This window comes from Chenopodium album, chromosome 9 (genome assembly GCF_948465745.1).
Source record: "Chenopodium album chromosome 9, dcCheAlbu1.1, whole genome shotgun sequence".
NCBI classification, from domain to species: domain Eukaryota; kingdom Viridiplantae; phylum Streptophyta; class Magnoliopsida; order Caryophyllales; family Amaranthaceae; genus Chenopodium; species Chenopodium album.
This window is the reverse complement of record NC_137842.1, coordinates 41,432,882-41,446,470: the sequence shown is the minus strand read 5'-3', so window position 1 is coordinate 41,446,470 and position 13,589 is coordinate 41,432,882. Positions and strand designations below refer to the sequence as shown.

The window sequence follows — 13,589 nt, the reverse complement described above, 5'->3', positions numbered from 1 at the left end:
CCTTAAAGTCGTGTTCGTCCTTTGTGGGTGGATACCGTTGGAGGCACGGCGCTTGACGTGCTCGTAGCTTTCAAGTAAGAGCCCCGGTTTTTGGGCGAAGCTCGCTTCGAGGGTAAGATTCGTTATCTTTTATTTGTGATTATTTATTTATGCTTTATGATTTTAATTATTGCGAGTGGTTCCTCGGGTCGGGGTTGTTTCCGCGGTGAGTCGGACTCACCAAACCCCAACAAAGAGCTCATCAATGAACATATAAAACATGCTCCATCCCAAGTAAACAAAATCAAGCACAAACGATTCAAGGCAAATCTAATGAACATGCTTCAATGTCAATCGATCTCATTCATCTAATCATCCTTCCTCCCCAACAATTGTCAAGTAGAGCAAACCACATGAGCATATAGAGTTCAAGACTAGTGCTCACACACTCAACTCTCATTTATGTGGCGAGTAAAAGATGTACTCGATCGCTCTCCAACCAACCCCTTTATATGTGAACAATGCCCTCCCAACTCACATTCTCGTGTGTTTAAAACAATGTACGCTCAACCTACTAGTCGACTCGAAATATGTCAAATCATAACTTGCATTGATAAACCACACTTTCACATTCATATAACTCTTATGCACAAAGGTCGGAAGGTCTTTAAAGCTTGTAATGTAAGGCTAGGGTAAAGGGTAGGATAAATTTAGGAAAATGTGAGAGTAAAGCCATGCTTAAGGGAGCCATATCCTAATAAAACCCAAGGTCAAAACAAGGGATGACCAAAACATCTCCAATCACAACTTAACTCCACAAAAATTCACCTAACAATAATATACACAACACAATCCCAACACTTACATATTCACTCACAAAGTATGATAATATGAAATAGAGTGAATTAAAACAAACTTTGAACTACTTATTCTTTTTCTTTCTTTTTTTTTTTTTCAAACTTGAACTCTTTTTTTTTTTTCTTTTGAATTTTTTTCCCTTTTTTTTTCTTGAGCAACCTTCAAATAGAACATTTGAACAATTGAAACAATTTTTTTTCTTTGCTCTTTTTTTTTTTCTTTTTACCTCATATTGGAAATTTTTAACTTTGAAACACAAAACATCAATATTTTCCAATCATAATATCAAAGAACAATCACTCTTCTTTTATTCCCACATTGTGCAAATGAAATGCACACCACAACTCCCTCACCTCACCAACTAATAGCTCCCCCAATACAAGCTTGGGACTAGTAACCAATGGGGCTCATATAGGCTTGTAATGTGGCTAAATAAACAATAAAAAGGGCACAAGCAACAACACAGGTAACAAGAAGGGAACAAATGTATCTAATATCGTCTGAAGGCTACCTAAGAGAACAAATGCCTTCGTCCTCCTCAATGTGCATAATATTGAGCCATACAAACATTACTAATAGTTGCTAACCAATACTCAAATTCCTTGACATACCAGGAACTATCACACATTCCTAACCAAATCAACTAGTCAAGAACTATATTCACAAATAGTTGGCAAAATTGACGCATGTTTAGGAATCCAAACAATTAAACTTCAAATCATGATCAACAAATTCACAAAGCTCATTATAATATATAAAGAATCAAAACAATATTTTCTAAGTATGGGACACAGGGAAACATGATTTACAATTCATTGGAACGTATTTTTGATTTTTTTTTTTATTTTTCAATATTTTTTGTATTTTTCATAAAGCAAAGCAATAAAAACTATACTAGAAAGCAATAAAAACTATACTAGAAAAGCAATAAATAAAGAAAAGAGAGAAAGAGTTACCATGTGTACAAGAAATCTCCCTCCAAGCCAAATCAAGCAATGCCCTCATTGACTTGGGAATATAGCTAGGAGGAGCTACTCCTCGTCATCATCCATCCTCTCACAGCCTCCTCCATAACTCGAGACGGCACCACCCTGGCTCATTCCAGCACCACTGTAGCCCGAAGCACCTGCAAAGTAGTTAGGGTCTACATTTCCCCCCCATACCCCCAAAAGAAGCATCGCCCCCATATCCATGGACTGAAGAATAGTCCACATAAGTACCAAAAGCTCCGGGGGTCGAATACCCTCCCTGGGGGTATTGGAACCAATCGGGAACTAATTCCTCGGGGGGGATAGCCCCTCGGCGTGCATAGTCATCGTACATAGGGTATAAATCCCTCCCGAGGTTCCTCTCTACATGACCTACCCGCCTATCTAAGGTGCCTAACCTAGAGTCTAGGTTTTGCACCATGCCCTCCACTCTCCCTTGCTCTCTCTCTATGCGATCAAGTTGGCTCCAAAAAGCCGAAAAGTGATAAGGGGCATGGGGGTTGATGTTATAATTGACGGAGGAGGTGGGCATGCCATTGGTGTAGGGTTGGGGTGGTGGTTGTTAGTGTGGTGAATGGTGTTGGGGGGAATGGTGGGGTTGTGGTGAAAGGTGAGGCTCTTGCCTTGACCGTTTATCTCAAAAGTGTAAGAAGGCTTCCCCTTCTCAAATTTGGTCAAGGCGGGGTTGGGTAGTGTAAATGCTTGTTCTCTCCTACCCGATTTCCGGTGGACTATCCACCAAGTCTCACCGCCCATAGGTTGCACCCAGTTGAGGCCCCCTAAACATGTTAGGTCCATGAGGGTAGAACCCTCCACTTTCCTATGCCCGGTTGGGTTCCATCCTAGGTGTTTAACAACAATATGGGTCACCAACCCCCCAAAGTAGATAGGCGCCCTAGACCTACCCCCCTCGGCCGCATTGGCCGCCCTTTGAAAGTGTTGGGCTATCCTATGTGGTATGTTTAGTTTTTCAGCGTTGGGAATCATATAGGAAGCCAACAATTCAAGTTCATCCCTCCTAACGTTTGCCGGTTTATGCCTCCCAAAAATTGTGAGGCCTGCAAACCTTTGCCAAAACTTTGGGACGGGATGTTGAATCCATGTCCCTTTGGCGTGTTGGAGGTTAAGCAAACCCTCCCCGGTGAGTCTCTTGTAGACCACGACAATGTGGTCTTAGGAGGGTTTAATAGGTTTGTCCGATTTAAGCTCAAACAATTTACCAAATTCTTTTAAAGTTAATCGCACATCATTGTTTAGCAATCGAAATTGGACATGAGTGATTAAAGCATACATTTTAATAACATTGAAGCTAGAAATAAATTCTATTTTCAAATAATCATAGGTACCATGATGCATTTGGAAAAATCCACTCATTCCTATACCTTTAACAATTTCTCTATAGGTTTATCAAGACCTAGCCTAGACAATGTAGGATGATGAACAAATCGAGTGGAGATTACCTGCCTTTGGATGAGGTTGAGCATCCTAGCCCGTTGAGGTGATAACAACTTCCTCCCATCCCGGTATTTGAAGCTCCGGGTCGACCATCGGTTGTTGTTGCCTAGAACTTTCACCCCTTTGCTTTCTAGATCTTTTTGAAGCCATTTGTAGTGAAAAAGTATGGAATTGAAGCTTTCTCTCTCTAAGGGTTTTGAGAAATCTTGAGAGAAAGTGATAGAGATTTGGTGGAAAATGTAGACGAAGGTGTGAAGATTAAGAATATGTAAACATTTTTAAGTTTTGATGGAAGAATTTGAGGAGATCTTGAAAAGAAAGTGAGTTTGGAGGTTTGAAAATGGAGGTTTTAGAGAGAGAAAGTGTGAATGAAGGAGAAGAAATAAGAAATAAAAAGAAAAGAAAGGAGGAGAAGGAGTTATAATGCCCGGAGAAAATTAGGCGCGCCCGATCGGGCGAAGGATGGGTCTGCTGAAGTATGAAGTGCGCGCCCGATCGGGCGCGAACTCGAACAAAAAAATCGCCCTTTTTGCTCGCCCGACATTTCTTTTTGTGTCACTTGATTTCTCCAAAATTCCGCCCAATCGGGCGGCCTCGCCCAATCGGGTGAAATTACCCTTGATTTTCTTCCTTCCTTGCGCGCCCGATCGGGCGTGCCTCGCCCAATCGGGCGAATATGAGCTCCGATAAAATCCATATTTCGCGCCCGATCGGGACTCCTTGCCCGATCGGGCATATGTTGCTCGAATTCTGCCCTCCAGGTGCGCACTCGCCCGATCGAGCCCGTACCCTATCGGATGGTTCTTGTTTTTCTTCTTTTTTTTTTCTTCAAACTTTTTCTCGTGAAAACTCCTTGCTTTATGATCTAAAACTTGTACAAAAACACTTATGAAAGGTGAAATTTCACCCTCCTCACCTCTCTAAAAAAAAAATAAAAATAAAATAAAATAAAATAAAAGAAAAACTAGTCTAGAAAGCAGGAAATACGGGTTGCCTCCCGCAAAGCGCTGGTTTATCTAGGTCCCGCACGACCCTCTTACCACGTTGAAGCTCAAAATGAATCGGAACCGCTTAGGTGAAGTAGTTCAACTGCACCAATCGTAGCCCCCTCATGATATAGCTTGAGTCTTTGGCCATTAACCTTGAACTCGTTACCATGTTCTTCGAAAACCTCCACAGAACCGAATTTATTAGCCCTTTTTATAGTAAAAGGACCCGACCACCTTGACCTCAACTTTCCTGGGAAGAGTTTAAGTCTAGAGTTGAACAACAACACTTTATCACCCTTTTTGAATTCTCTCGGAAGGATCATCTTGTTGTTCCATCTCTTTGTCTTCTCCTTGTAGACACGAGCACTACCATAGGCCGTCAACCTAAACTCATCGAGTTGGTTTAGTTGAAGTAACCGCTTTTCTCCCGCTAATTTGGCATCCAAATAGAGCTCCTTAATAGCCCGATATGCCTTGTATTCTAATTCGACCGGGAGATAACATGCTTTACCGTACACGAGTCTATATGGAGTAGTACCTATAGGGGTCTTAAACGCAGTTCTGTACGCCCAAAGGGTGTCATCCAACTTATCGTTCCAATCTTTCCTTGACTTTGCCACCACCTTCTCTAGAATGGCCTTGATCTCACGGTTGGAAAGTTCAACTTGGCCACTAGTTTGGGGATGGTAGGCTAACCTGTCCTATGGTAGACACCATACTTTTTGAGGAGGGTGTCTAATTTCCGCTCATGAAATTGAGATCCTCCGTCACTGATTATCGCTCTAGGCATGCCAAATCTTGGAAATATGGTCTTCTTAAAAAGTCTGTGCACCACCTTGGCATCATTAGTAGGAGTAGCAATGGCCTCAACCCACTTGGATACATAGTCGACGGCGACAAGTATATAGCGGTTCCCCTTTGAAGAAGGGAACGGTCCCATGTAATCAACACCCCAAACATAAAAAATTTCAACTTCCAAAATTCCAGTTTGAGGCATCTCATGCCGCCGCGAGATGTTGCCAGTCCTCTGGCAAGAGTCACAAGCCTGCACAAAAGTGCTAGCATCCTTAAACATTGTAGGCCAATAGAAACCCGACTCATTAATCTTAGCCACTGTTTTAGTGGGGCCATGATGTCCTCCATATGGTGAGGTGTGGCAACTAGTAAGCACACCATGGACTTCCCATTCGGGAACACACCTGCGAAATAATCCATCTGCACACTCACGAAACAAAAAAGGATCATCCCAAAAATAATGTTTAACATCAGAAAGGAATTTCTTTTTTTTTGGTAGGACAAATCAGGAGGTAGAGTACCACCCACTAAATAATTAGCAAATTCGGCATACCATGGGTGTTGCTCTACAACTGCATATAGATTGTCATCAGGGAAAGAATCATCTATAGGAAGAGAATCCTTACCCTCATCATACCTGATACGAGACAAGTGGTCTGCCACTACGTTCTCTGCTCCCTTTTTATCTTTTATTTTGATATAGATTGTCATTAGGGAAAGAATCATCTATAGGAAGAGAATCCTTACCCTCATCATACCTGATACGAGACAAGTGGTCTGCCACTACGTTATCTGCTCCCTTTTTATCTTTTATTTCGATATTGAAATCTTGGAGCAAAAGAACCCAACGGAGTAGCCTAGGCTTTGATTCCGCCTTAGCTATCAAGTACTTCAAAGCTGCATGCACTAGTAGAAAAAAGTGGTTTGGCAGCGGTTCAAACCCGGTCTAAGGCACCGGTTTGAACCGCTGCCTATGTGGGGGGTGCCAAATACCCCCTTTATAGCACCGGTTCAAAACCGGTGCCATATATCCAATTAGGCACCGGTTAACCGGTGCCAAAAATGTAAGAAAATATTTATTTCATTGGTTTTGGCACCGGTTAACCGGTGCCAAAACTGCCCAAAATATTTTTTTTTTTTTTGTTGCCTTTAAATCAACTAAAATAAATTAGACCATCAAAATATAAATTAGAACAAGTGCAAAAGATAATGAAATGGAGTATATCAATATATTAAACTGTTATTGTACAATACAAAAAAAAAATAAAAAAATACAAATTGATATTGAAAAATACAAATAAAAATTACAACATCAAAAACAATATTCCAAAATCAAAGTCTTGAATCGTTGTGCATCAATTAACACTTGCATCAATTAAAACCCATAAATCAATAAAACTCACAAAAAAAATGCAAAAAAAAAAAAACCAGAAAACTCATGTACGAACTCAAAAATCAAAATAATTTACTGTAATAAATAAATAACCAAACAAAACGCAAAAAAATCGAAACACAATTAACCACAAAATTTTCGAAATCAATTAAAGTGAAAATTTTCGAAATCAATTAAACTCAGAACCCAGAAAATCAATTTCGAAAATCAATTAAACGAAAAAAAAAATTCAAAATCAATTTCGAAATCAATTAAACTCAGAACCCAGAAAAATCAATTAAAATTATTCCCAAAATTTTCGAAATCAATTAAACTCAGAACCCAGAAAAATCAATTAAAATTATTCCCAAAATTTTCGAAATCAATTAAACTCAGAACCCAGAAAAATCAATTAAAATTATTCCCAAAATTTTCGAAATCAATTAAAACTCAAAACCCAGAAAAATCAATTTCGAAAATCAATTAAACGCAAAAAAAATTCAAAATCATCCCAGAAAATTCAAAAATCAATTAAACCCCATCAATTTCGAACAATATTACAACAATCAAACCAAAAAAAATCAAGGCATTTACCAAAAATAATCAAACCCAGAAACCCTTACCTCGAATATTAAACCCAGAAACATGCAGGTGGCGGCGGTGGTTAGTAGCGGTGGTACGGTGGGCAAAAGACAGAAGGGAGAAGAAAGGTCGGAGAAGAGGGGGGAAAGAAGAGGAGAGCGAGATCAGACAGAGAAGGATCGATTTGGCTTCTTCGATCCGGAATTCCCAGCAAATCCTTGACATCAACCATCTGTCGAGAAAAGGTAGTTTACTACTTAAAAGTTAGAGTAAGGAAGCACTGTATCTGAGGTGTGCGCGTTGTGGTCGGAGAGATCGAGAAGGAAGATGATAGAGAAGAGAGGAGAGAGAAGGAGGAGAGAGGCAGCTGAATGAAGCTGAGTTAGTTCTCTAGGGTTAGGAATACAATTATAATATAAGGAGAGATAAGTTGACCGGTTTTTTTTTTTTTTTAAATCTAACAAGGGCACCGGTTCAATTGGCACCGGTTCAAACCGGTGCTTTTTTGATTTATGGCACCGGTTCAGGCTGGACCGGTGCTTTTTCTCTTTTGGAAAAAACCCGCCCAATTCTAGACCGGTTTTGGGCACCGGTTTAGGCTGAACCGGTGCCATATGGGGGGTGCCTAATGCTTTTTTTCTACTAGTGATGGTCAGTAAAAACAATGACTTTAGAACCAACAAGATATGATCTAAATTTTTCTAAAGCATATATAACAGCAAGAAACTCCTTCTCCGTAGTGGCATAGTTTACTTGGGCTTCATCCAAAGTTTTGCTTGCATAATAAATAGCATGCAAAACTTTGTCCTTTCTTTGTCTGAGCACGACTCCTAGTGCAAAGTCACTTGCATCACACATAATCTCGAAAGGTAAATTCCAATCGGGAGCACATATGATGGGTGCCGATATCAAAGCCTGCTTAATCCTGTTAAAAGTCTCAAGACACTCGTCAGTATAAATAAAAGGGGCATCCTGGAGAAAAAGCTGAGTCAGTGGTTTGGCAATTTAAGAAAATTCTTTGATAAAGCGACGATAAAACCCTGCATGACCCAAGAAACTTCTAACTCCCTTAACATTGACTGGGGGAGGTAATTGCTCAATCACTGAAATCTAAGCTTTGTCTACTTGTATGCCCTTGTCAGATACAATGTGACCTAGAACCACTCCCTCTGTCACCATAAAGTGTCATTTCTCCCAGTTTAATACCAAATTGCATTCTTCACATCGTTTCAAAATTTTAGCGAGATTTATTAGACATGAATCAAATGAAGAACCATACACGCTAAAATCATCCATAAAGACTTCCATAATAGACTCTATGAAATCAGAAAAGATGCTCATCATACAACGTTGAAAGGTAGCGGGGGCATTACGCAACCCAAAGGGCATCCTACGATATGCAAAAGTACCATAAGGGCATGTAAAGGTTGTCTTTTCCTGATCTTCAGGGTGAATCGGAATTTGGAAAAATCCCGAATACCCATCCAAATAGCAAAAGAACTTATGGTTAGCTAACCTCTCAAGCATTTGATCTATAAAGGGGAGGGGGAAGTGGTCCTTTTTAGTGGCGATATTTAGTCTATGATAGTCAATGCACATACGCCACCCTGACTACTTCCTGCATGTTAGGATTCAATCTTCTTTGGGGTTGAATGCAAGGCTTATAGTTATCCTCTAAATGTATCCTGTGCATACAAAAATCAGGGCTAATACCCTTGAGATCATCAATACTGTACCCAATTGCTTTCTTATGGGTTTGAAGAACCCCTAGAAGTTGGGAAGTTTGTAGGTCATTAAGTTTAGTACTGATGATCACGAGGTATAGTTCCTGTTCATCTAGAAAAATATATTTTAAATGAGAAGGGAGAGGTTTTAGTTCAGGTTTCTTGACTTCTGCAGTTTTCGATTCCTGAACTAAATTTACTACCTTCATTGTCTCCTTGGGGTCTAACTCTTTTAGGGAAAGAGCTCTTTCAATATCTTGTACTTCATTACCCTGACGCTCGCATTATCTGCAGATAAATTCCCACAAAGAATTTCCTCCAGGGGATCCCTTGCAAGAACCTGTGGCAAGCTATCATCACAAATATCGTCCATTATATCAATTACATCAATATAACAACAATTTTCCTCTAGCATAGGCCCTTTCAAAACTTTCCCTAAATGAAAAGTAACGTTATCATCACCAACAGAAAGGGTTTGTTTACCATTTTTCACATCAATAATGGCTCCTGCAGTATGGAGGAAAGGTCTACCTAATATAATGGGTATTTGTGTATCCTCTGCCATGTCTAAAACAACAAAATCAACAGGAATACAAAATTTACCGATTCTGATAGGGACATCCTCTAAAATACCTAGGGGGTATTTTATAGAATGATCTGCCATTTGCAAAGTTATATTAGTAACTTTTAATTCTCCCATATTAAGTTTAGCACAGACAGACGATGGCATAACACTGACACTGGCACCCAAATCACATAAAACTTTATCAATAAAAACATTCCCTACATGACAAGGGATAGAAAAACTACCAGGATCCTTTAATTTAAGAGGGGATTTATTTTGCAATAAGGCTCTACACTCCTCTGTAAAAGCTACAGTTTCTACCTCATTAAAGGCCCTTTTCCTAGTCAGAATGTCTTTCATAAATTTAGCATATGCAGGAACCTGAGTGATTAAATCAGTGAAAGGAACTGTTACCTGCATGTTTTTCACAACCTCTAAGAACTTACCAAATTGTTTATCAAACTTACTCTTCAATTGTCTATTAGGGAACGGTAGTTTGATAACCGGGCTCTAAACATCTCCTCCCTTATCTTGAGATTTACCCTGCAAAGAAACATTAGAAGGGTTAGTATCTGTTTGTAGCCCTGCAGGGTTAGCAGGATTAGCGTTTGATACAGAGGAATCTAGATCAGAAACTGGTCCATCTTCCTTTGGCATAGGAGGTTCATCATAATGTGAACCACTCCTTAGAGTGATTGCATTGGCATGATCTGTGGGATGGATTGATTGCAATGGTAGAGCTCCTTGCTGATGGGTTTGTAGGGTAGATGAAAGTTGTGCAATTTGATTATCCGTGATTTTATTGTGGGCTAGAATAGAATCAATTTGCGCATCCCTACTCTCCATATGCTTTTGCATGTTAGTATGCATTGCTCTAATTTCAGTCATGGCAGGGTCAGAAGATGATGAGGGTTATGCTTGGCTTTTCTGGAAGAGTTTGGATGGTAATATTTCTGCTGTGGTTGGGGTTGCTGTTGTGGTTGTTGTGGAAGTGGAGGGTTTTGTACATTGGTACTCCGGTACGAAAGATATGGATGGTTGCGGTAACTAGGATTATAAGAATTGGAATATGGGTTATTTTTCCTATAGGTTTGGAAGGCATTAACTTGTTCCATGGAACTCCTACAATCTTGCTCCCAACGCCCTACAATTCCACAATTTTCACAAAAAGCTTCATTGTTAGCAACAGCAGAAACATTAGCTACAGAGTTAGGAGTAGTAGTAAGATTATCTAATTTTTGACAAATAGACGTTAATTGAGCTTGGAAAAAGGATACGGAATCGACTTTATGTTTTCCTTTATTTGCAAACCCTCTCGGATTCCCGTATTGGGAATTGTGTATTGTCATATCTTCGATAACCTGACCTACATCGTCCACATTTAAATTCATGAATCTCCCACTAGCTGCAGAATCTAGAACTGATCTAGATGAATTTCCGAGTCCATTGTAGAAAGCTTGGATCAATTGCCATTGTGCTAGATTGTGGTGGGGGCATTCTCTCTGTAGATCCTTGAACCTCTCCCAAGCCTCATATAGAGTTTCATCGGCCTCTTGAGCGAAGTTATGAATAGCACTCCTAAGTACTGCTGTTCTCTCTGCAGGGTAATATTTATTATAGAAATTCAAAGCAAGAGTTTCCCAGTCAGTAATACCAAGTGCAGTTCTATTCAAACCATTAAACCATAATATAGCTTTGCCACATAATGAAAAGGGAAAAAAAAATCTCCCTGATTTGGTCCTGCGTGACTTCGGCTTGTCTAATGGTGTTACAATACAGGCAGAAATCTGCAATGTGAAGATTAGGATCTTCACCCTTAGCTCCACTGAATTGCTTCCTCTATATCATAGTGATAAATTGCTTGAACTCCATCTAGAGCTGGAGTGGGAGTAAGGTGGGAAAATATGTGAGCTTCGGCTGCGATTAGTCATTGAGCTTCTTTTGGGCCGTCATCTCTGATTCCGAATCTGAAGGAATTTCTTTGTCGCTAGAATCAGAGGGAGGGTCTCTTCGATTGTTGTCTTCCTCAGAACCCGCCAGATTTTGTCTATAAAGGTTCCTTTACCTATGAAACGAGAGCTCGATCTCAGGATCGAATGGAATGTAACCTGATCTGGAACACCTGGGCATAAACAAGGAACTAAAAGACAAATATGAGAATTACCTCAAAGAACTAACGTTCTCTGAGACAAGAGGGGATAATCTAGACTACAAAAATAATCAGAAAATAAAAATAAAACAGTTTCCCCAACAACGGCGCCAAATTTTAACAGGCTCAAGTCGTATTCACCTAATCAAAAATAAATCCTAAATCCACTAACTATGTAGATAAGGAAGAAGGGTCGAACCACAGGGAAACATATCAATTTATTCCTAATTAATTAGAAACAATCTAGATTATCAAGTAACCAAATTTGTTGTAAAGAGTAATTAAACTACTAAAGGTAAAAGTAAGGAGGGAATAAAAAGGGATACAAATCAATGAAGGGAAAACCTAGGGCATAGGTTCACTAATAAACAATATTCCAGGGCAAATCATAATAAGCAATCATCAAGCATTAATCAATCAGATTAAAAAGGGCTTTCACTACGTATTATAATCACAGAGTTATTTTACCGGTATTAAATCTCATCTCTCGAATCTCGACTTAACCATTTATAAATTAGTCCGCCTATTGAAACTAAGCCTAAACATCAATTCTCTGCTGTCGAATCTCGAATTAATATTGCTAAACTCATACAATTAAATCTAGCAAACCTAATTGCATAACATTAAATCAATCAATAGGAAATTAATCAAGCATTGATAATCAACAATCACAATTTACCCCTTCATATTATTTATTAGATCCCCATATCAGCTCGATTCTTCGGCCCAATACGGATTTCCTCTTCGGGTCTTGAATACTTGATCCATATGCCTCAGTATCACATACCGAGCCCTTAATCACTGGCTCTTAACCAGTCCTGGGTTTCAAAGACGGTCGTGTCCTCCTAATACTCGTAGTTGCTTCATGAAAAACCTGGAAAACGCTCCAAATGTGCAATTTCCTTCAAAACTCAAGCAAGGCTACAAAAACACTAGAAAACACAAATTAGTAATAAAAGTGGCTCTAAAGAGCCAAAAACACTACTAATTATGACCAAGGGACGGGGGTAAAACACTATATAAATTGGACATATCAACCATCTTCTCTATTTTCGACCAAGAGATGACCCACTTGATGGTAAAGTTGCAAGAGCCAAAGACCTTCTTCCATTCATGGCGCTCCATCTTAGAGAAGCGTTTCTTCCTTTTCATAAAACAATTTGGAGTGTATTTTTCAACGTTGTCAGGAGAACTAATTAATTCTAGTCTCTCCATTAGCCACATCTGTAAAAAAATTCAATGCAAATAAATTAATATTACTATACAAAAATATGTTTTTGATTTCTGTAAAAAATAATATTATTTTTCTACCTGTAACAAAAATTGGAGAGCCCCGAAAAGGTGCTTTTGAATTTCTTTTCAATTCATCAAGACTAAGCATAGTCTCTCCAACGATTAGTGGCATTGGATTTCTCTCAGATTCAATCTGCTCCAAAACAGTTGATATAATTGCTTTACCCTCATTAGTTCTACCACTAGTGAGAAGATATTGGTTAAGCATGCAAAAAAGAAAAGTCGTTCTTCTATACACATGAAAGGACTCACAATAAGGTCTATAAAAATAATGGCGAGCAAATTCTTTCAAATTAACTATGCTACCATCTACTATATTTGTTAGATCTTTGTCTTTAAATTAAAGAAGCGCTCAAAATCCTTACAATAATATTTATTTATTCTAGGGATTACTGCAAGATTTAATGCAGGGAAGCCTAAGATAGCACCGAATTCTTTCGGCAAAGGGATAATTTCATCACACCCTAGTCTAAAACAATGAGTATCCACATCCCAATATTCTAAGGCGGTATGAATAAAGTCTACATCAAGATCTACCCCCTTGACACCATAAATACCCCCCATATATAAAAAGTCTAATTCTTTTCTCTCCTTGGCAGTAAGAGACCGACACCATTCATGAGTGAAGTTGGTAAAACTATTAGAGAATAAAGACATGATTATTATTTTTTTAAAAGCTAAGATTATGTTTAATCTGCTGAAATTATGAAGAAAATCGGCTGAGCAGGGGGCTATTTATACACAAAATCGGCACAGTTTCAATCTGAAAAGGATTCGGAGTCAGCGCTCATCAGCGCCAGACTCCAGACCCTGGCGCCAGACGCTAGAGCCTGGCGCCA

General features: G+C 39.2%; 1 non-coding gene across 1 annotated transcript; it reads left to right on the top strand.

Moving 5' to 3' along the window:
* The first annotated feature begins 10,787 nt into the window (after positions 1 to 10,787).
* LOC145560944 (small nucleolar RNA R71) lies at positions 10,788 to 10,894 on the top strand. The gene has a single exon (XR_014093535.1). It is a non-coding gene; the product is annotated as a small nucleolar RNA R71 (small nucleolar RNA).
* The last annotated feature ends 2,695 nt before the right edge of the window (positions 10,895 to 13,589 follow it).